The 21,155-nt window shown below is 42.8% G+C and overlaps 1 protein-coding gene across 8 annotated transcripts in view; it reads right to left on the bottom strand.

Moving 5' to 3' along the window:
* The window catches only part of HYCC1 (hyccin PI4KA lipid kinase complex subunit 1), a 49,882-nt gene extending 30,220 nt beyond the window's left edge, over positions 1-19,662 (bottom strand). For 3 of the 8 annotated variants that reach the window (XM_080382183.1, XM_080382190.1, XM_080382189.1), the window contains exon 1: positions 19,520-19,662. The gene's annotated coding sequence lies outside the window, so the exon portion shown is untranslated. Of the gene's footprint in view, positions 1-7,862; positions 7,981-18,187; positions 18,208-18,303; positions 18,460-19,519 lie in introns of those variants that run through there. The other 5 variants (XM_080382185.1, XM_080382188.1, XM_080382186.1 and 2 more) reach the window with 5 other exon arrangements.
* Between the last annotated feature and the right edge of the window lie 1,493 nt (positions 19,663-21,155).

The following is a 21,155-nucleotide window of genomic DNA, read 5'->3' as shown; positions in this document are numbered from 1 at the left end:
GCAAGTCTGCACAAAGCATACAAGAATAACCCTTTCTGGGGACAAAAGGGGAATTAAGAAGGGCGCTAAGGAATTACAAGCCACACAGGGCTAGATTTAATTTCTGGAGAAAACAGCAATACTACAGCTGTAAACACCTAGGAGGTACAGTGCAGCAGCAGTTCCACTAAAACGATTCCCCTGGCAGGTAGAAGGTTGGGGCAGCCCATAAGAAGGATACCAGCAACATCGGGGGAGGCAGATGACAACCCAAAGCCAAGTGAGGAAGTGGCAGACTGAGCTAGCAAGCAAAGGATAAAGCGATACAGGCAAGAGACCTTGCAGAGCTAGCCAGGGACACGCCTCAAACATAAGCACATACATGAAGCACTGCCTGCAGGACACACGACGGGGGAAGCTCTAATACCTTCTCTAGCAAATCAGCCCGACAGGGTGCCTCTGTGAAGTGCCCATACACCATCACACACACAGCATGGCAACCAAGCAGGAGGAAGGAGTGGTCTGGGTGCAGATCACCGAGACACAGCAGCAGAGCTCATGTGACCAGACTGCTGCCATGGCTGGATACAGGCTTTTTAAGGACAGTCTGGGATAGTGAGGAAGGAAAGCCACCCTTCATTTGGGAGAGCAGCAAAGATGCATGGAGCTCTGCCCCGTGATGGAGGATCAAACAGCTGAGAGCTTATGGGTCACAGATGAGAAGGCAGATCCACACGAGTAACATTGTAGCAGGTGTCTGCTACTCATCACCTGGCCAAGATGAAATGTATGAGACCCTGTTCCTACAACTGAAGAAGCCTCACATTTACAGGTACAAAGATCTCACACGGAACACAAACTATCCTGTTATCACCTGGAAAAGCAACACAGAAGGGAACAAGCAGCCCAGAAGGTTTTTGGAGTACACTGATCGTAACCTCTTTCAGGAATTATAGAGGAGCCAACAAGGGAAGGCATCATAGTTACAAACATGGAAAAACTCAGCAGTGATGTGAAGGTCAGGGCAGCCACAGTGGACCATGACAGCAGAGCACAGGATCCCAAGAGGAAGAAAGATCAAAGCAAGAAGGATCAGGAATGCTCCAGAATGGAAAATAACATCAGCATCAGGAAGACAAGGGAAAAACAGGGCTCCCCAGCTGGGTGGGGAAGAGGACCTGCTGGCAGGAGATACGGAAAAGGCCACGGTACTCGCTACCGCCGTTGCCTCTCCCGTCTCCAGCAAGAGCAGCCCCCAGGAACCCACCTCAGGAACCCCAGGCCTCCAGGCACAGAAAACTGCCACAGCTGCCAGGCCCAGAGGGCTGGGACCAGCGGCACGCGGCCCAGCTGCAGACCGGGCCTTACCGGTGCGCACCGGGAGGACGTACCCGCGCCGGGACGGTTTAAAATCTTCATGAATGGAGGCGGGTGACGGGACAGAGCTCACCCTCGGCACGTTCGCAGGTAACACGAGGCCGGGAGAGGTGGATACCCCCGCGGCTGCGCTGCCACTCACAGGCCACCAGCAGGCAGGGGACAGGAGCCCACACGCGACCCTCGAAGTTCAAAGGGCAACGCCAGGTCCGGCTTCTGGGGACAACCCACCCCAGGCACCAGCACACACAGGGGCCAGGCAGCTGGCAGGCAGCTTTGCCAAAAAAGCCCGGGGGGTCTCCACGAGCAAGGGGAACACGAGCCGCCACGCCAGCCCTGCAGCAGACGGCCAACAGCCCCAGATCACCACAGGTCGAGGTGATCCTTCCCTGTGCTTGGTGCCGGCGAGACACGCTTGGAGCGCTGAGCTCCCCAGCACAACAGACACATGGACATACTAGAATGAGTTTAGGAAAGGGCCACAAAACTGATGGACAAACATCTTTCACAGAGTCTGAGAGAGCTGGGACCGTCAGGCCTAAAGAAAAGGCTCACAGGGATTTTATGAATGTAGATAATTACTTGACGGGAGGGAGCAAAGATGACAGAGCCAGGCTCTTCTCATTGGTGTCCTGTGACAAGGGGCACAAACTGAAGTACTCTAAAAAAGGGTTTAAGTGTAATTTCACATAAGGACTATTGAACACTGCAACAGGTTGCCCAGATTGGCTGAGGAGTCAATGGACAAGTTGATTTCTGACTTGGAGATACTAAAGACTCAGTTGGACAAGATCCTGAGCAACCTGATCCAATTTTCACTACTTTGAGCAAAGGAGGTTAGACTTGATCTCCAAATGCCCATTCAAACCTCATCCATTCTGTCATGCTGTATCAACAAAGAAATAGGAAGAACTGCCATGAAGGAAACTCATCCAGCTAAATACCAACTCTTTCTGACAACACTGATAGTCTCTAAATGTATAATGATGACACTATGGATTAGTGGCCTCTGAATGGTATAGGTTGTGTGTCAAAACCTGCTGTGAAGTGAGGCTTTTAAGGATAATATCGTGTGATAACAAACACAAAGGCTTCTACAATTATTAAAGCAATGATAGTTCCTACAGAACCACACAGTTCACTAGCTCTATTTTCATTCCTGTGAAGGTGGACAAAGGCTTTAGTGACGTCTCATGCTTCAGCAGTGTCGACAATAGTAACCATTCCCTACTGAGCCCCATTAATAACACAAATGCCTGCACTAATACTGCCTGTTCAAAGCAAGAAACCCGTGCTTTAGAAGTGTCCAGAAGAGTCCTGGATACTCCAAGTCCATAGTTGATACCACATTTACCCAAAGGATGCATTTTTTTTTTCACCTATTTCTACTGATCCATCAAGCACTATTTTCAGATTAGAGACTCCCAGAGAACACAGGATTCATTTGACCAGTAAAAACAGCAAGAGCATCCGTGGCTGGCATTATCATTTGGACTAAGGACAATACTTCAAGATTTTATGGCCGAGTATTTGAAGGCAGGTCTTTTTTTTTTTTTTTTTTGGCAAATGCATGAATTCTGTAATCAAATCTATAAAAAGCTGAACTAAAAGAAATAGGACAAAGCTTTTGCTGATCAAGCCTTTAATTTTATAAGTAGCAGGGTCATTCCATTGAGAGTTAAGGCAGTTGAGATGCTCAGAAGGTAGACTGTCCTTACTTCACCTTCCCACATTAAAAAAAATGCATATACCCTTCTGAGCATACTGTTTAACCTCAGGCACATATGCATGCATCCACAGCGACACATATTTGAGTGTCACAAATAAGAAATCTGATTTCATAATTATTTTCCTTGAAGACAAAGATTATCTGTTACACTGATGTCTCCCTAGAAGGAAAAAGCACCTCAACTCCACACATCAGGTGTGGGGAATCTATTAAAACGGGCAAACGACCTACTATTTTGCTGACAGTTGCCACATTTTGTGCTAGTTCAAGAACAGGCCAAGTTGAGGTGCAACAATGAGCCGGCAAACCCAAAACTGTTCTAAAGGAAAGATTAACAAATCTCACTTAATACAATTTTTTTCTGAAGCCCACAGGAAGTTTACCAAATGTAACTCTCAAATGGAATATCTAACACAAAGTGGGCCAAAGTAAGGCCTAACTTGGAGCATCTGTTAACCTTTTACAGAAAAAATCCCAAAAGGAGTAAGAAAGTATGGCTTTATTACAGCTCCATTTCAGTGGATTCAACTGCAAGACACAGGGCATTGCAAGCATTAGATGCTCCAGTCACTATGGAATTAAAGCAACATAAAGTGGATAAAGTAAATACATGTTACTTTTAAAAATGCTGTAAAATTCTATTGAGAATGTACTTTATAAATACCAAAACTGTAACAAAAATTCAAACAATACAGCAAGCACTACACAGCATTTCTCCCAAAAGAAGTCTTAAGGTACATCAGTGTATAATTCCCTTTAAATAGATTTTTTTTTTCCCTTGGTCTCTTCCTCTTAAGTCTCTGCAAAGAGTTTGGATGAGTGGAGTTTGATAATTCCTTTAAAAACAAATTGCTTTTGTCTTCACAAATCAAACAACACTGACTAAAACCAACAAGCAGCTTCAAATGTCCCCATGCTCCTCATCCCAAAAGATTTGGCAGTCATTTGGATGTCCTGATGGCAGATAGTTGCCGGAAAGAGGAAGAAGTCTCAAGGATTCAAATGATATCATAAAATCATTCGTGATACATCTCAGTAACAGTCAGGTTGCCCATCTCTGTGGAACTTTTATTAGTCACATGTATATTCTTAACTTACATCACGCATGAAGCAAAGCAACTTTAGGTGACACGCTTCCATTGCGGGTCTTTGCACCTTACTTCACATTTGCCACACGATGAAAGCATGCACAGCTACTGCAGCACAGCTAACACATGGCAAATTTAATGGTGTGTTTACGCCTTGTGAGTTAAAAGCACTTTGGAGCACTTTCCACAGGACTCTCAACTTGGATTAGCAGCAAGAAATAGGATTTATACCAAACAATTAACAAACTAGCTTTCTTAATAAATATCCGTTTAAAGCAAGCATACATAAAGCCATAGACTCCTTACTAATCCCTAACATTGGAACCTTAGGACATACGCAACTTGAGCTCAAATATCAACAAGAGAAGAGTAACTTCAATTTACATTCTATTCAAAATCTGCAATCCTTTTTGCTATAGCTTGACTGGTAAGGTAAGATCCAGAAGTAAGACTGTCGTCTGGATCTGCTCCTAAGTAATAAGCAGCCTCCAAGAGCTGTAAATTGATCTTGCTCTAACACTGTAATAACACTCCCCTTACATAGGCAGTACCAATTTTTGTTTTGTTTCGAATAGTGCAACTGCAGTAAGACATCAAGCAAGTTTATCTGACAAAAGCAAGTCTTTTTTTGATACTTCTACAAAGTCTCTACAAAGACCATTCTTTTTTCCTTTACAGCATAAATACACCAGAAACTTATTGAATTTACTATTTTAATTGAGGGAGGAGAAAAAGTTGCTATGGACTGAGCTTGTGGAGGGTGAGCCAAGATGAATTAATATGCAATGTGCATTCTCTGGCAAACTTACCAGTGAATTCATCTACTTAAACAGCTTCAGTATTTCATACCTGTCACTTAAGGCTTTAATACAGTAATATCAAATTATAGCCTTGAATGAGATCACTGACAACGCATGCACAGGTTGTTCTTTAAAAAGAAATCCTCATTAATAGGTGGCTTTCCTATTCTTTAAAGCTACACAGCCTTTGTAAACTTCATCCACAGATGGCATGCGTGTAAATGACATCTGGATTAAGTACAAGGAGAATGTACTTGGATGAAGAATGAACTTGAGTTCTGCAGAACTGACCTTCTGGAACCACAGTATTAGCTATTTGCTAGTGGAAGTCACAGAGCTGGAAAAAACAAAACCAGGAGCCAAAAACTGCTCAAGCCCCATCCTCTGGGAATTGCTGGAAGAAGAGGGAAAGCATATGCTGCATCCTTACCTAATCTGAGAAGTATCTGCTTGGAACATTGTACTATTTGCTATGAAATAGAAATGAAAAAAGCCTAAGGGGAACAGAGCAGAAAGTTAAGATTTTTATGAACCATCAGCCAAATCTGTCAACTCATCCCAGAAAAGGAACAAAGTAAATTTGTGAGCATTCTGTTAGCATGTACGAGACCCATAAGAGATCAAGTCCCCAGTACGTGTTGACCTTGTATTCTGTAGTAGTTTATACACAAAAGTAGGGAAAGGCCAATTAGGACTCAACTCTTCTTACCCTTTGAAGTGGCAGATTCAGTGGTAATGTTATTAAAAAGTTTTTAAATCACCTCCCCATCATTCATCAGGTTCACTTAAGAATTACAGTTTACACTTCACATTCGTGTTGCTGAACCCTCTTCTCTCCCGATTTGTTTCAGAGACAAAGAGAATCCTTGGTAAGCCTCAGAACAGGTAACAGCATGCGCTCAAGGGTACTCTTGAATAAACTGCCAAAGAAGAGAAGGCGTTTTCCTGATGTTAATGTACAACTCACTCTAGTGATACAGGTATCTGTTCATTTACTATACAACTTCGAATATGGTCAAGCTATCCTGTTCCAACAAATACTTGTAGGTGCAGTAATGGGTAGAAAATCATTGAAAGTCTCTTGAGAAAACAAACTGATACTACTGAAGACTCCAAAAATCACCCTGGCAAGTTTCAGAAACCATAAAGGCCAGGTCTGATTTCTTGACATTTTTCGAACTTGCACAAAAGAACAAAAACTGCATTGCACTAAGCCTGAAACAGTCACATGCTCTATTCAAATACACAACGCAGGCAGTGCTCAAGCACTCAGTATCAAATATTCTCTGATAATTGCCACCTTCAGTGTAAAGTCAGGCAGTGTCAACAACCATCAGTGACTCAGGCTCAAGCAAATTCCTAAAATGACAAGAGATGGCTGTTCAGCATCTTCTAGCTGAAGAGCTAACAAGTATTAGGTGAAACTATAGGTTCAGAAAGTTGAAGTCAGAAGTTGCTTCCCCAGAACGTTCCTCTCTAGGCCTCTGTTAACAGCCACTTTTAGACAACAAGGTTTCAGAAATTCTGATCCGATTCAGTATGGTCATAACTACAGTCTTCTTCACAATATAATACTGAACCTACATAAAGATAACTGTTTTGAACATGTTTGTTCGCAGTGGTTTGTAAAGGTTACTGAACCTTAGGAACTGAAATTGCAGTCAATTTGAATTTCATATTGCCAAGGGCATTTTTCAGTTTTGCTGCTTTCCCCTCCCCAGCCTTGCCAGCGCTAGATGCAATCACTTTATTTGGAGCTTACACTTTTGATCACGATGTGAAACATCAGCCTTGAAAAGTCAGGGGTCAATGGACTTTTCCACGATACAGATTTAAGTAAGATTTCCTGATCTTGGGCACATATGCTTCTTGAACAACTTACACTTGGGATATGACAAAGTGATAGGTATTTGCTCATTAAATGGAAAAGTCCTCCTGAATGTTATCCATTACAACTTTTTTAACATCATAAGCCTAGTAATATTTGGTCACAGACAAGAGATTTCAACTAAGCTTTGCTGACAGCAAACAAGGAAAAAGAACAGTTACTCTAAAGAAAGAAAGCGTACATTAACTAGACTGTATAGAAACTATAAATAACTGTCTTAAATGCAATTGTTTCTTGTGCAAAAGATCCAGCACCTGAGAATATTGATGCTTTTCAGCCCAGAAACCTACACATGAATACCTGGCATATCAAACTACAACTCAGCCTTCTACAACCTTTCAATTCTATCAACAAAAAAAAAAATCAAAGGAAAAAAAAACAAACCAAAGCCAAAACACCCCACACCTACCAGCTGAGGCCATAAAATCATTTACAATGCTGGAAAACAGCCATATGAGCACACATGACCTAAAACATTCACAATGAAAGCTTTCTAAGAAGTCTTGAGCAGAAAGTAGGATCCCTTAGGCTTTTGAAGGTTTTAACCCTGATGTTTGACTCCTGGTGACTCTATTTGCTCAACTTCAGATCAGCAAATAATTACAAACCACCTTTGTATGCAACTAATCTCCTACTTGCCCTTTACCAGCAAAGGGATAACTCTTTCAAGACAACTGAATGACTCATGCCAGCTAAACAACTCACCAAGATAGAGGTAGGAGATTACACATGGATATACTTACTTGAATTTATACAAGCCATAGTAAGTCAGATTTATATTGTTAAAGCAGTACAAAAGCAGTCCTAGCAGTACAGTGCCAAACAAGTAAGATCAAGTAACTTCCACAGCTTCAATTATTCTTTTTAAAAAAAAAAAAATTTAAAAAAAATCTTAATTTACTATTTCTTCCTTGCTGCCTTCTGCACAAAAGTATGCTAAGTGCGACGGCCATACTGGTAACCACAGTCAGTCAAAACTGACCATCTGTAAAACAACTTACTCTGGTTACATCTCATTCTCCAGCTTGCAGAAGCTGTACTCTCTTTCAAGCCATTTCATTTGCAGTGTATCTTCAAGTGTTAGCTTTTCTGTCATCTGTAATATACTGATACTTACATCTGTTATAGGAAAATAAGAGCTATTACTTTCTGAAGTTTTTCTTAGCAGCTGAAATATACTCACTTCCTCTTTTGTTTTACTCCATGCAAACACTATTGTTTACATCTTATTAAACCTTTAAAAAAGGACAGATATAAACAGTCTAGTCTTGGATAAGATATACGTAATTGAAAAAATCTTGTCTTCAAGTATGTTCTTACTCATTCTGGATTAATATAGTTACCAGTTTAACATACACAAAGAAAAATCAAGGTAGTAATGATATGCACCATAAGGATATAGAATTTAACATTAAAGTGAGTACAACTACAAGCTTAACCGAACATAACTGAAACAAAAACAAATCTGTAAAAGGGAACAGTGTGCTAATATTATAAAAGTGACCTAATCCAAAAAAGTTTTCCAGTTTTTGCTTTAGCCACAGGAATTCCACAGTATTAAGGTACCTTTTTATGCTCTGATAAGAACTAACTAGAAAACTTCACAAACTATCTGTTCTCTATGTATCAGCACTCCTGTAACTTGTGTCAAGAGCATCTATGAGCCGGCAGTAGTGCAGCAGGTGACACAGTGCTCTTATAACTTCTGTAAGGGAAAGCAGTGCTGCCAAAGTTACCCACTTACAAGAAATATTCTCTACAGAATCCCAAGTACAGTAAACTTACTGTTCCCGTGCGCCCTAGTTTCCCTAAGCCCAAAGTATGCTACATCCCTGTGAAGTCAGGAAGTTTCCCCGAAACCCAAAATAATTTAAAATAGTGAAGCAGAATAACGGATGAAGAGAGAATAATTATGTTATAGATCTTGTTTCAGTGTTGCATACAAGTCTTGAACCAACCAGTAGTCTTTCCAAGAGCACAGAGCATTATTTTGGTAGCAGTGCTGCGACATCTAGTTCCTTACCTCATCAAACTTCAGTGCTATTGTAGTGTACCTTTACTATTAGTGATTAGTCTAATCTAGCTGTTTGTGAAGTCTGCTGCAAGCCAATTTTCAAAACAAGTCTTCCCTTCTATATGAAAATTGCAAGTCATCTCAAGTTAGAGTTCAGAACTTTCAGCCGCGTATCAAAAAGGTGTCAGGTAATTCAGCTGTCACGACGACTCTGTGTAAAGCATGCATAAGCAGATGCTACACAATAGCTTGAGTATGACCTAAAAAGCATGCGGAGAATGGAGCAGAGTCTGTACTTCATCTCTAGCATCAACTGTTAATGGCATAATTCCAACACCTCCTACCATTACAGCATGTAGTTCCAGCTAAAGCAATTGGAGCAGCATTCATCTGACAAGCAGTTTAGCAGTGACTTATCAGAAGGAAAAAGACTCAGCTCAGAGCAGGGACAGAAGTTTGAGCAGGCTCTTCACCTTCTGCCTTCTAGTAGCGACATTAAGAATGCAACACTTTCGGCCAAAACTTCCGAACTCCACTGGCTGGGAATGAGATTTCTGGAGATCTAGGTATCTGCACCTCATTCAATTTGAAAGGCAAAGATGCCCAACTGCAAGCCGGAGACTAACTTCAAAAGATAACTACAAAAGCCCCGAGGAAGAAATTTTGTAGCAGCTCTTGGGACTGCATTTCAGCTGAACCTTTCTTCTACCTCCACAAACTGAGAATTAGGTTGCAGAACTTACATGTACTTCAGAAGTGACTTATTATTTGCCAAAAATTACTTGTTGTAAGTTCTAAAAACTTGTGAAAATAGTATTACTAGCATGAAAACCATTTAAAGAGAATTCTGTCTGCTTTGAATTCATACCCTCCTTCACCAGACAGTTGCACATGTCCTGTTAGAACTCCTCTCTACAACCTGGACTCCTGCTCCGCAAACATTCCTAAGTTTTCATGTATGCACAAATATGAACTATCCTTTCAAAGCATTTCCACTCCTATCTAAGAAAGTCCAACACACTGCATTTGAAAAAAAGCATGAAACTATGCTTTTGGCATAAATCCTGGGATAAGTCTGGATGTCCCAGAAATATTCTTTTAAGAGCATAATACACTGCAAGAGTAGCCATTATGGTGTGTCTACCCAGGCTAGATCTACAATATAGTGTAGTAACATCAGATGTGATCAAATATAACTGCAATGGAAGGGTTTGATTTTACTTTCACTCTAGAGCATTTATTTCAAATGAGTTCTGTGATAAATCCCATCATCCTAACTCTACCAACACAACAGCACTAGCATTCACGATAGCTTAATATTTGCACAGTATTATCTCCAATATACCATTCTACCATTTCTCCAAAGATCACAAGAGAAAAGCAGGAACCTTGCTATTAGAAATTCACCACAGATTTTGTGGGAAAAAGATGTTTATGGTGGCCTACTGATACATGTTTCAGTAGCTCACTGACAGAAAAAAGCTGTACAAAGGTGCATTTTGCACAGGAGGGGTACATCAATACTGAAAATAATCTCAGGATTTAGCTTGCTTGGAGTGGTTGATGATTGCTCTCTGTTAGGTTACAGAATTAAAATGATCCATCAATACATGCAGATAATGCTGTGTTAGACAGCTTCAGGAAAAACATGCTTTATCTCTCCATGTCAGTTTTCTCATTCTTCCTCATCCCCTTCCCTCCTAGCCCCCGCCCCAACCCACAACAGCCCTCTTGGCACAAGCCTGTTCCTCTCACAAGACTGGACATGTTAAGTTGAAAAAAAATTCAGAGCACCTAAGAACAACTTTGTGGGTTTTTACTACTTTATAAGCAACAGAAGAAGATGATTCCTTTAACTTCTCATTCAGAAAAAGTTACATCCAACACATGAAACACTCTATTGCCACATATAATTCATATGCTGTAGTACAAAGGGTGCACAACCTGAAGACTCAGGCAACTTACTACCCTGTATGTCTTGCTCTGTAACGTAATTAAAAAAAAAAAGTCAAATCCTAAAAGCATAATACTGGTAAAGCAGAAAAGAAAGGTGTTAATTGTCTTATATTGTAGGGCATATTAATTTAGGTTGAATTAATATTAGATGAAAAAACTCCTCAAGTAAAAAGTTCGCACATCAGGAAAGTATCTAAAGCTCAGAATACTAGTCAAAGAAAAGAAATATAAATCTAATGAAACTCAAGTTAAAGAGGGTCTGGAGGGACTCTTATCTGAGCAACTCACATACAGATATCCAGGGTAAATGGTATCGCCTAGTTATCTGCCGTTATTCCAAAGCCGTAACAACAGAAAGTTTCTAATGAATTGATACTGAAATCACTTAGGTAGCAGAAAGCAGTTTAAGATTAAAAATAACAGAGCATGCATTCATTTTCCCTTCCTCTTTCTTTTATTTGCAATCTTATTAAATCTCAAGAAGTCTTCTGCTCAAGACAGGCCTGGTTTCTAAGTGCATTCTTTAAGACCTACATACCTGGTATTTCTGGCATAAGCGAGCCATACTTCAATATTCAGTTACAAATTCACAGTCCTGGTTTAGAGCACAGACTTCATGATTTAGAGCCTGCCAAATATTCCTGTAGCCTAACGACAAAGTAGCCAAAATTTGTTTCTATAATAATCTGAAGTTTATGAATTTGGAACTTGATTTAGTGTATTCTGCTTACAAGCAGCAACTGAAAAGTCACTTGAATAGCAGATGCAATTATGACAGTACATGGAAATTGGTCATTGACTACACATGTATTTGGGACACAGTGGACTCAAATGAACCAAAGCTGAACAGTATCAATACAGCTTAACGACCCTAGGAAGCAACACGATAACGTTTGTAAAAACTGTCATATCCATAGGGAAGAGGAGTGACAATGAACCAAGAGCAAAGAAAGCTATTACCATATGAGAGGAAAAAACAAAAACGACTTCAGTGAATAGCCACTTTTCAAAGGGTATGACGTTTGGGGGGTGGAGGTTCATTGCACAACACAAAGATCATACATCTATCATTTAAAATCAGGAGACACGTTTAAGGAACCTCTTGAAGGGTAAATGTGGCATGATTTGGTTCCTGTTTCATCACTCAGTAAACTTCCTATTCACACTTTTGTCAGTTCCTCTGTTTACTGTACAAGCAGGGACCTTCTTTAAAGTGTTTCTTCTTCCCTTGACATCAAGTATACCCACATCCTACTGCTGCTGCTACTGAACTTATACAGGACTTGTGCTACCATACCGAAAGCAGCTGTAAATGGTCAAGGAAGTTAGTTAGCCCTTGTCACCATTTCACTGGACTGCTGCAACTCTGTGAACACAGAACTATCATCTGCTTCTTTGTGAGAATAGCGCAAAACATGTAAGATGCCTTTGAAACCACTAAAATGAGAACAAATCAAAGATTTTTCATTACTTAAGGACTGAATGAATGTATGCATTATACATGCAAAGAAACTGCATAATTTAGAGATCTTACTCTGATTATGTTAAGTTTCAGGTGGAAAATCCTTATCAGTTTTTCCTGTACAGCCACAGCTTGCCAATAACAGTTTGGGATAAAGTATCACTGCACAAATAACCATTGCAGTCTAGTAAGAACTGCTGGTAACCAGTACAAATGCACATGCCCCAACCAGTCTTAAATTTTAGCGTACGAAAGAGAATAATATTGTAAATACACATGCCAAGCAAAAGTTACTAAGGCAGCAAAAGTAGCAGAGATTGCAAACTACTCTGCCGATCTCTAACACGATGCAGAAGTGCTGCAAGAGTAGCTCTGCTCTATTTGCACACATTACTAAAAATTCAACAAAACTTTAACCAATTCTAGCTGAAACAACAGAACCCTGATACTTCAAGCTACACAACAAGATACATATCACTAAGTACTCCGCATTCTCATGGTTGTGTTTCACTAAGTAACATGACAAATCTGATTAAGTATAGTGTCTCATCATTACACCACTGTGGTGAACATACTCATCATTTACAGTACTGACACAAAATGCTGCTGAGGAAACAGTGGGGGGGGGGGGGGGGGGGGGGGGGGGAATAGAAATTTGAATGTTTTTCCCCAGCTTTACAATTAAATGTAAATCACATTCTTTCAAGACAGGCAGCAATTGGCAAGTACTATACCAGCACTGGGAAAGCTGCAGAACGCACATGTAAGTGGATGTGCAAAATTACTGTCAAAAGCCTCTCACCTGCTCCTCTGGCTGCTGCACTGGGAATTTATTTCAAAGCAGGACAAAAAAATGCAGGAGCCTATTAGTCTTTCTAGACCTGACATATGGAGTCAATATAATTAGTGAGAGAGTGGAAAGACTAGAGCTTACTGAGCCTAAAAGCTGTAACTGAGTAAAAGCAGTAGCACGTCCACGCATGTGACATGAAGCAAGGAGGTATTTTGGCACAACCTGAAGAAAATCAATAAGAAAGGTGCTATTTTAACTGAGTAGGTAGTAATTTGTTCAGCCAGATGTGCCACTAAGAACAAACTGTAGAACACTCAATTTCACTGGCAAAACCCAGTGTAAAGTTACTGTAAGGAACATAAAATTGGTGCTTTAACACAAAGCACCAAGAGCTAAGTAATTCCCTAATCACTCCTCCCCATGTTTTCACAAAAATTTCCTTTCATCAGCCTAACACAAAATATACGACATTGCAGTCTGACTTTGCAATCTACTTCAACTCTGGAAGAGTAACACAATTTCCTTCAGCCAGCAGACAGTGAGAAGCAGTGTTACTGGGGAAAAGGTCTTATTTTTGTACCTGAAGATCCTATAACCTGCTTCCTACTACACCCAACACATCTTACATGACAGACTGTTTGAACATATTCACAGTATCCCAAGTTTCAGATGGTAGCTGGTATTAAGAACCTCTTAAATGATTTTTTTTCAGATTTATTAGGTCAACATAATGCTTTTATACATATTCCAGTCACTTCCTTTAATATAGCTCATACTGTAGGATTAAAATGCATTAAAAATACAAAACAACTGTCTTTACATATGAGAATGGGATTCAGGTACTGAAAAAAAACCACAATGATCTAGTACAGCCTTGTCCATTAACCAGACACTCAGGAAGACCTTACATTATCCAGCAATAGCTTCTGTACAATACCCAGACTGCTAGACAGCTTAATTATTGAGTATTAGATTTAATTCTCTGCCACATATGTAAAGTGTAACGGGCTGCTTCTCCTCTTTCTACAAAAAAAAAGAAAAAAGAAAAAAAGTATTGCAATAAAACATAGTAATAGTCCTGAATCACGTTTAGTGTTAACAAAATCATTAAAGTTGTATGCACTGTTCATCAGGTTGAAGGTAATGCCTTGCTGAAGCATAAATATTTATCCAGTGCAAACAGCAGGAAACCTTAGGAGACAGCGTGGCTTTAACCACTGAAATGAGTTAATTAGCATCCAGCGCAGCTTCAGAGCATACTATGCTATTTTTAATTAAATGTTAGTTTTCAAATAGAAAAAAGTAACAAGATCTAAAGGATATCTTATCTCTTACCTAGGAGAGCTGTCTTTAAGAGCTATTGAAAGTGCCCAAACTATACAGTTTCTGTCACAAAGTTTATCAGCAGGGAATACACATAATTCGTGACTTCTGCTTCAGCAATAGGTGTTTTGCTACTTGGCTAGTCTTGCTTTTATCTAAATTTCTTTGTTATGCTTTGATTGCTACATAGCATTTCAAATCATCAGAGGTTAGAGATGGAGGAATACAAACATACATCTGTTTTGGAAAGATAACCCATTTCTAGTCTTCCTCTCAAGAATCAGATGACTCTTCATCAATGCTGGTCATTAAAAATAAACTAAGAAGTATTTTCATGCACGCCCTCGCTTCTCATGACATTCTCCATACAGAAGAGTGATTAAGTATCTGTCCAAATTCCACATACTTTATTGATTCCAGTTTGAATAAACACTCCTCCTAGTAACAACTGTTTATCGAACCCACTTGTATTAAATTTGTACACCATTTAGAAGTGACACTGAAGCCTTATAAACAGAGCCCTTAATTCATCACACAGAAACAGATACACCAACATCCTCCCATTTCTAGAACTGCAATGACAAGAAAGGGTCACGTTCAATTTCAGTACTCACTTGGGCTTTAAGTTACAGGGCTTTCGTTTACCTTTCCAGTTGTTACCAAAGCATGTAAGTTCATGTGGGGATGAGTCTAAAGAAATCACTGTAAATAACAGTCACCCTCCCAGACTAAGCTGACATTCTATTTTTATTCTGCTGCTCTTGAACATGGCCCTAATTAGGACAAAGGCTTCACAACAGTTTCATCAGAAGTACAAGAAAACACCTCATATCCTGCATTATTTTAGATGTGCTGTAAATTGAAAACTATTATAGTTGCCGGATCTTTCGGATGCTGTTTGTTTGTTTTTTAAATCTAATCCAGGAGTATTTGAGTTTTCATGCTAACAACGTTCCCGCACAAATTCTGTTAGAAATCTGATGATTTACAACAAGAACAAATACAGAAGCATTTCACCCCTCACCCTCATGGGAAACTTTTTAAATTTCACCAATGTCTTCAAATAACTTCATATATTCTATGCGTCAGTTACTTATAAAGAAAATCTTGAGAGCAGGCAGAAGTACTTCAGCTTAAAAGTGTGTGCATACACTTACAGAGTATTGGAAAGATTCTGGTCAATGCAGGAACTAATAAAACATTTTAACAGCACGCAGAGCTTGAGCAGCCTACAAGCTTTAAACACAGCCTTACAGCAATATGTAGTTGCTACACATTCAAAACATTTTCATACTTTGGTGGTACTTGCCTTTAAAGACAATGATCTGACACAGATTTCAGTCCTTATCCTGACATCACTTTGTTACTGCCTTCCGAGATTACCTCAAGAAGCATTTCAAATCAATTAATCCAATTTAAGTTCCTAATTAACTGATGCTAATAAAAAAAATTGCTTTAAATCCAACATACTCTCCGCTCCCAAATGTGTATTTAATATGCCACCATTTCAATTCTGGCAACTGAAGACAGCAAACTGCCAAAAGGGCCATTTTTTCTGGAAAAGAAAGAAAATGGATTTAAAGAAAAGATTTCATGCCTACAATTCTAATTAAGAGGGGCGTGTGGAGGTGGGCTGTTGTTGTGTTATACTTGCAGGAAAACTATCAGATTCTAGTAAGCCACCAAATACTGTCAAGTACATTCTACCAATTACAAACCAACACACTGAAAAACCCTGCATATAAAAAGCAGCTTTTAAGCACACTATTTTCATAATACCATGGAAGAAGTCAGAGATTATAGAGTCACTCCAGTCATCAAGCTATTATACCTCAGAAGATAACTACAAATTTGTAGTCTTCTGTTTTTCTAAAGTATAAGAGATTTGGACTCTAGTTCTCCCAACTTCACAGAAGACAGAACATACACACAGTGAAGGTCGCATTGTCAAGCTTCTTATTTCCTATACAGCATGATAGGTTCTCCTGCTTAAACTTCATGCATATTGCTCCTGGAAGACTGGCTGGTAACACTGGACGTAACACACAAGTTCAGTGATTCATACATGTAATCTCCATTTATGCCCACAAAACTACCTGCACGGATCCTACGGCAGAATCAAGTATAAACTTTGTACCCAGGCTTGTATTTATGAGACAAAACGTACCAGGTTATGCAGAGAGCACATTTGCTTAAGTGAAGGTTTGGGAATGAAATCTGACCTGGTGATCCATCTAACGGATTTAAGTCTAAGCTGTTCCCAACACAGGCTTTATAGGTTTGCAGAGCGCCCAGGTGATCTTTGTCAAGAGTCCAAGTGCACTGCATTTTAATATTGTCATCAACATAAACATTTAAGCCTCATGAAAGTTTCATTTGAAAGCCTCAAATATAGAAGTACTCCACAGGCTCTTAGTCCCAAAGAAAAGCCTGGGAACTGTGACCTTCCTCTTACAAATTATGCAGATTTCTCAAACTATGCATCTTCCACACAACCTGAAACAAAATGGTGTCATGTCAGGCCATAAAATAGATGTTTATTTTCTAATTAAGAGAGGCAGACATTAACCAACATTTGATAACTCATATATGAGTTTCCAGAATGAACAAGGTGATTTTCACGTCGCATGTGTTATAGTCAGTGACAGGTTAAGAGAGAGCCTAACACCTACCTTAAGGCAGGATTTAATTGAAGTGCATTTCCTGACATGAACACACAAAGAAGGTTCAAAATACTGGGGTTTTACACTAACATGTACTAAGAATTAGACTTGAACTCAGCGACTGTTAGGTTTGATACAGTCATACCATATGCATCAGTAAATGGGCTCTTCTCCCAGCTTACAGTCAGCCCCATTGTACTAAGTGAAATACAGATGACACATACCATTTGCAGTGCCTAGCCTTTCAATATCTCACGCATACACTTGTTCACAACACAAGTCCTTGCAAAATTAGAATCCAAGTGACTTAACTACCCAGCTATGCCTGTAGATGTCTACCATGAACACTCTCAAGCGAAAGAAAATCCTCCCATTCAGGAGGCTACGGCAGAAGTTCTGCCTGTGGAAAGCCTTTTTCCTTGTAAGCAGCATTCTGAATAAATTTAACTCCTACTTTTAAAACAGCTCAACACTGAATGGAAGTGAATTGCTACAGTTAATAAATCATCCAAAGTAACACTGAACTTCCTCAGAATTGCCACCTCTCTGATAAAAGGCCTGTTACAAGTACCTTGCCTCACAAAAAGATTATCACAGAAGAGAAGCAGACACGTTTTGCATTTCAAAAGCAGTATTTTCATATTGTCTTCTTACTCTGGAGGAAAAAAATATGTCCAAGAACAGTGCCAGATGGACCTAAAACTCAGCTTCAAAGTACATTACTCTTACCAAAAGTATTCCACTGATGAACGTAAAATAAATTGGAAATTAATTTTACTAAGCTTTACAACACTACTTAATTTTCACAACATAAAAGAACTTGTTGGAAAGCAGAGAGAACAACAAAAGCAAGGCACAGAGTCATAGAGGAAGGCATTCTGTGAAAAGCACAAACTTCTGAAGAGACACTGTATTATCTAGCTACATTATTAGAGGGAAAAACTGCAGAAAAGCATTTTAGATGCCATGAAAAGCAATTGCCAATGCCAGTCTACACTTTGCTACAGAAAACTGCTTTTTGCTTCTTTGGAGTGTCATTTGTTCAAGTTGCCTTTAAAAAAAAAACCAAACAAACCCACAACTAATCACCAAATCTGGATTTGCAGCTAACGAACCTAAGAGCAATCACTTCTTAGAAACTTCCATATTTTGCTCTTCTATAGTCTTCTTCTCACGCACTAGTGGTGTATTATTAAAAATTATGAAAGACCAATGTTATCAAGACTTAAACCTTGAGTACACAAATCTTTTCCTTGTGAACATAAGATTTCAGAAGCTTATTCAGGATAAAGTTCGAATTCAGCTGGATGGGAAACAAACGTGATGGCTTCCGGGATTACAGGGAACAAGCCATGTCCACGGGCATTACTTCTGTTTTTACTATTACCTTTAAAACACAAACCACATGGAAAGTTACTTCAGTTCAACGCGTGTGAAGTTAAACCCCGAAGCCTACACAAGCACAGTCCCCTGCAGCCCACAGGTCTCCCTACTCGCGAACCTCAACCACAAACTCTCAGCAGCTGCAACTGTTGCTGCCCGCTCTCGCATCCCTACCCGCGGGCACCCCGGCCAACGCGACAGGGGTCAAAGCACCCACAAGGGACGGTCAGAATTACTGCATTTCACAGCGGGCCACTACCCGACGTCCCAAACCTCGCCAGGAGCCGGCGGGCACACGCGGAGCCGCTGCCAGGCGCGGTGGGGCCGGCCCCGCTCCGGGGACACGGGCGGGCGCAGCTCTTTGTCTCGCCCGCAGCCGCCCGCCCGCACCCCCGGCTGCCTCCTCCGGGCCGCACGAGTAACCTCTGCCCCGCCGGCCCCGGCCGGGCCGCCGCTGCCCCGCTCCGCCCTCCCCGGTCACCGCCCGGGAGCCGAGCGAGAGACGGGGCGCGGGAGGACCGCGGCGGGCGGGCGGGCGCGGCCGGGATGCCGGCGGCGCCCCGGGGGGACCCGCGGGAAGGGGGGAGGCTGCAGCCGGTGCCCGGAGCCGCCCCCCCCCGCCCGCCCCGCGCCGGGGGCAGAGAGCGGCTCTACCCCGCCAGGCGGGAGGGGGCCCGCCGAGCCCGTCACAGCCCCCCGCCCTGCCCGTCCGCCGCCCGCCCCCTCCCGCGCACCGGCGCTTCCCCCGGCCCCGACGCGGCAACTCCGCCAGCCGCCCCCCGCGCCTCCACCCACCGCCGCCCCCTCCCTCCCGCGCGCGAGCCCGGCGGGTAACGGCCGCCCAGCCGCGCGCCGCCGGTCGCCCCAGGGCACGGCAGGGCAGGGCGGGGCGGGGCGGGGGAGCCCGCCACGGAGCCGCCGCGCCGCAGCCGCAGCCGGAGGGGCTCTGCTCAAGCCGGCCGTTAGTTGCCCAACGGCCGCAACCGTCCCGCCGGCGCAGGGGGCTGCCCCAACCCCGCGCGGGAAAAGTTGGCTCCGCGAGAACGACCGTTAGCCAGACTCACTCCTCCCGCCCGTCGGCTCCTCCGCCGCCTCGGCCGCTCACGGACTTACTCGCCCGCCGGGAGCGACAGCGGCGAGGGCGGGCAGCAACGGGCTGGCACCGCCCGACCCCGCCGCTGCCTGGCGGCGGCCGCAGCCAATGAGAGAGCGAAGCGCGGTCACGCCGGCCAATAGAGCGGCAGAGCGGACCGTGCGGCGCCCGCGCCCTCCTCTCCCCCAATGGGTGGTGCTGCCCCGCTCCGAGGGCGGGCGGCGGCGGCGCTGGGCGGGTGGCGGCCGGCGGGCTGTGAGGGCGCCCCGGGGGCGGTCTGCGCCGCGTCCCGCCGCCGCGGGCCCAGAAACGCGAGAGGCGGTGGCAGCCCCGCGGGAGAGCGCAAGTCATTGTTTCGCCGCCGGGGCTGGATCGGGAGCGCGACTCCTGCGCCGGGCAGCACCCCGCCGCGCCGCGGGGGGAGCCGACGCCGAGCGGGGCGCCGGGAGGGTCGTGCCCCGCGGGGAGATGCTCCCCCCGGGCGGCGGGCGGCGGCCGCTCCCGGAGGCGCCCCGCGAGCGCTGGCGGGAGCTGCCGCGCAGGGCGGGACGGGTGCGAGGGGCCGGTGCGGTGCCGCTGTCCGAGCCCCCTCCCCGCCGCCGCCCTCGGCCACCGCCGCGTAGAGATAAACACGGGGCTGGCGATGGGCTGGCTGATGCACGGCGGTAACGCGAAATAAAGCCTTTAACTTCCCAGCCCTAACAAAGGGACGATTATACTGGCTGACGGCTCCACAAGGGATGTTTCCAGGCACATTAATGGGAATGCCTCAGAACTGAACGCCTCTTAATTTTTATCAGGCGTGTCTTTATTATTATTTAGCTACCGGATTCTTATCAGCCTTCCCAAAGCAGAGCAATCACGACAACTCTTATTTCACAGCACTCTAAGGCCTTTTTCAATTACAAGTACTTTTTTCCCCAGGTTTTTTTTCCTGTCGGCCACATCATTGGATTGCTCCGAAGAATGATCTTGAAATAAAACCACATACCGCCTAAGTAGCTACTTTTTGTTTTAATTAAATTTCAGTTTACATTACTTGTCAGGACCAGAGTTTCTTTGCAAGTATGCTTTGAGGATTAAGTTTTAATCCTCAGAAGCACATGCTTAAGGTAATCTTCAGGATTAATGAAGATTTAATTAATCAGTAATCTAATTGCTGCGTGGTGAAACCGAGGCAAGGAGGTGGTGATTTGGTCGGTGTCAAACACCACCTAATGATGACAAAGCCCGAATTAGGGCCACCAACGCCTGCTGTCACAAAGTGGTGTCCTGCACAATAACTCGCTAAAAAGCCATGCTTTTCTATACCTTACCAGTCTTAATTTCCTAGATGACTCTGTACAGGTAGATAACGTGTTCACAACTGTTTATTGACTGCCCCGGAGCCTTCAGCCTGAGAAAATGGCAGGTTCTGTGCATTCCTTCAAGATCTCCTGGCCATCCTGTGTACATACATCGTATCTTTCTGTCTCAGCTGTATCTAGACTTGCGCTACCGTACCATTCATTTCCATAGATACCTAGTGTACCTTTTTAACTTATTGACAATAAAATGTATTTGTTATTTTCAAGGATCTTTTATAATACAAATTATAATACATCAAA

This window comes from Falco punctatus (assembly GCF_963210335.1).
Source record: "Falco punctatus genome assembly, chromosome: 4".
Classification (NCBI taxonomy): domain Eukaryota; kingdom Metazoa; phylum Chordata; class Aves; order Falconiformes; family Falconidae; genus Falco; species Falco punctatus.
This window is presented reverse-complemented; position numbering and strand designations above follow the sequence as displayed.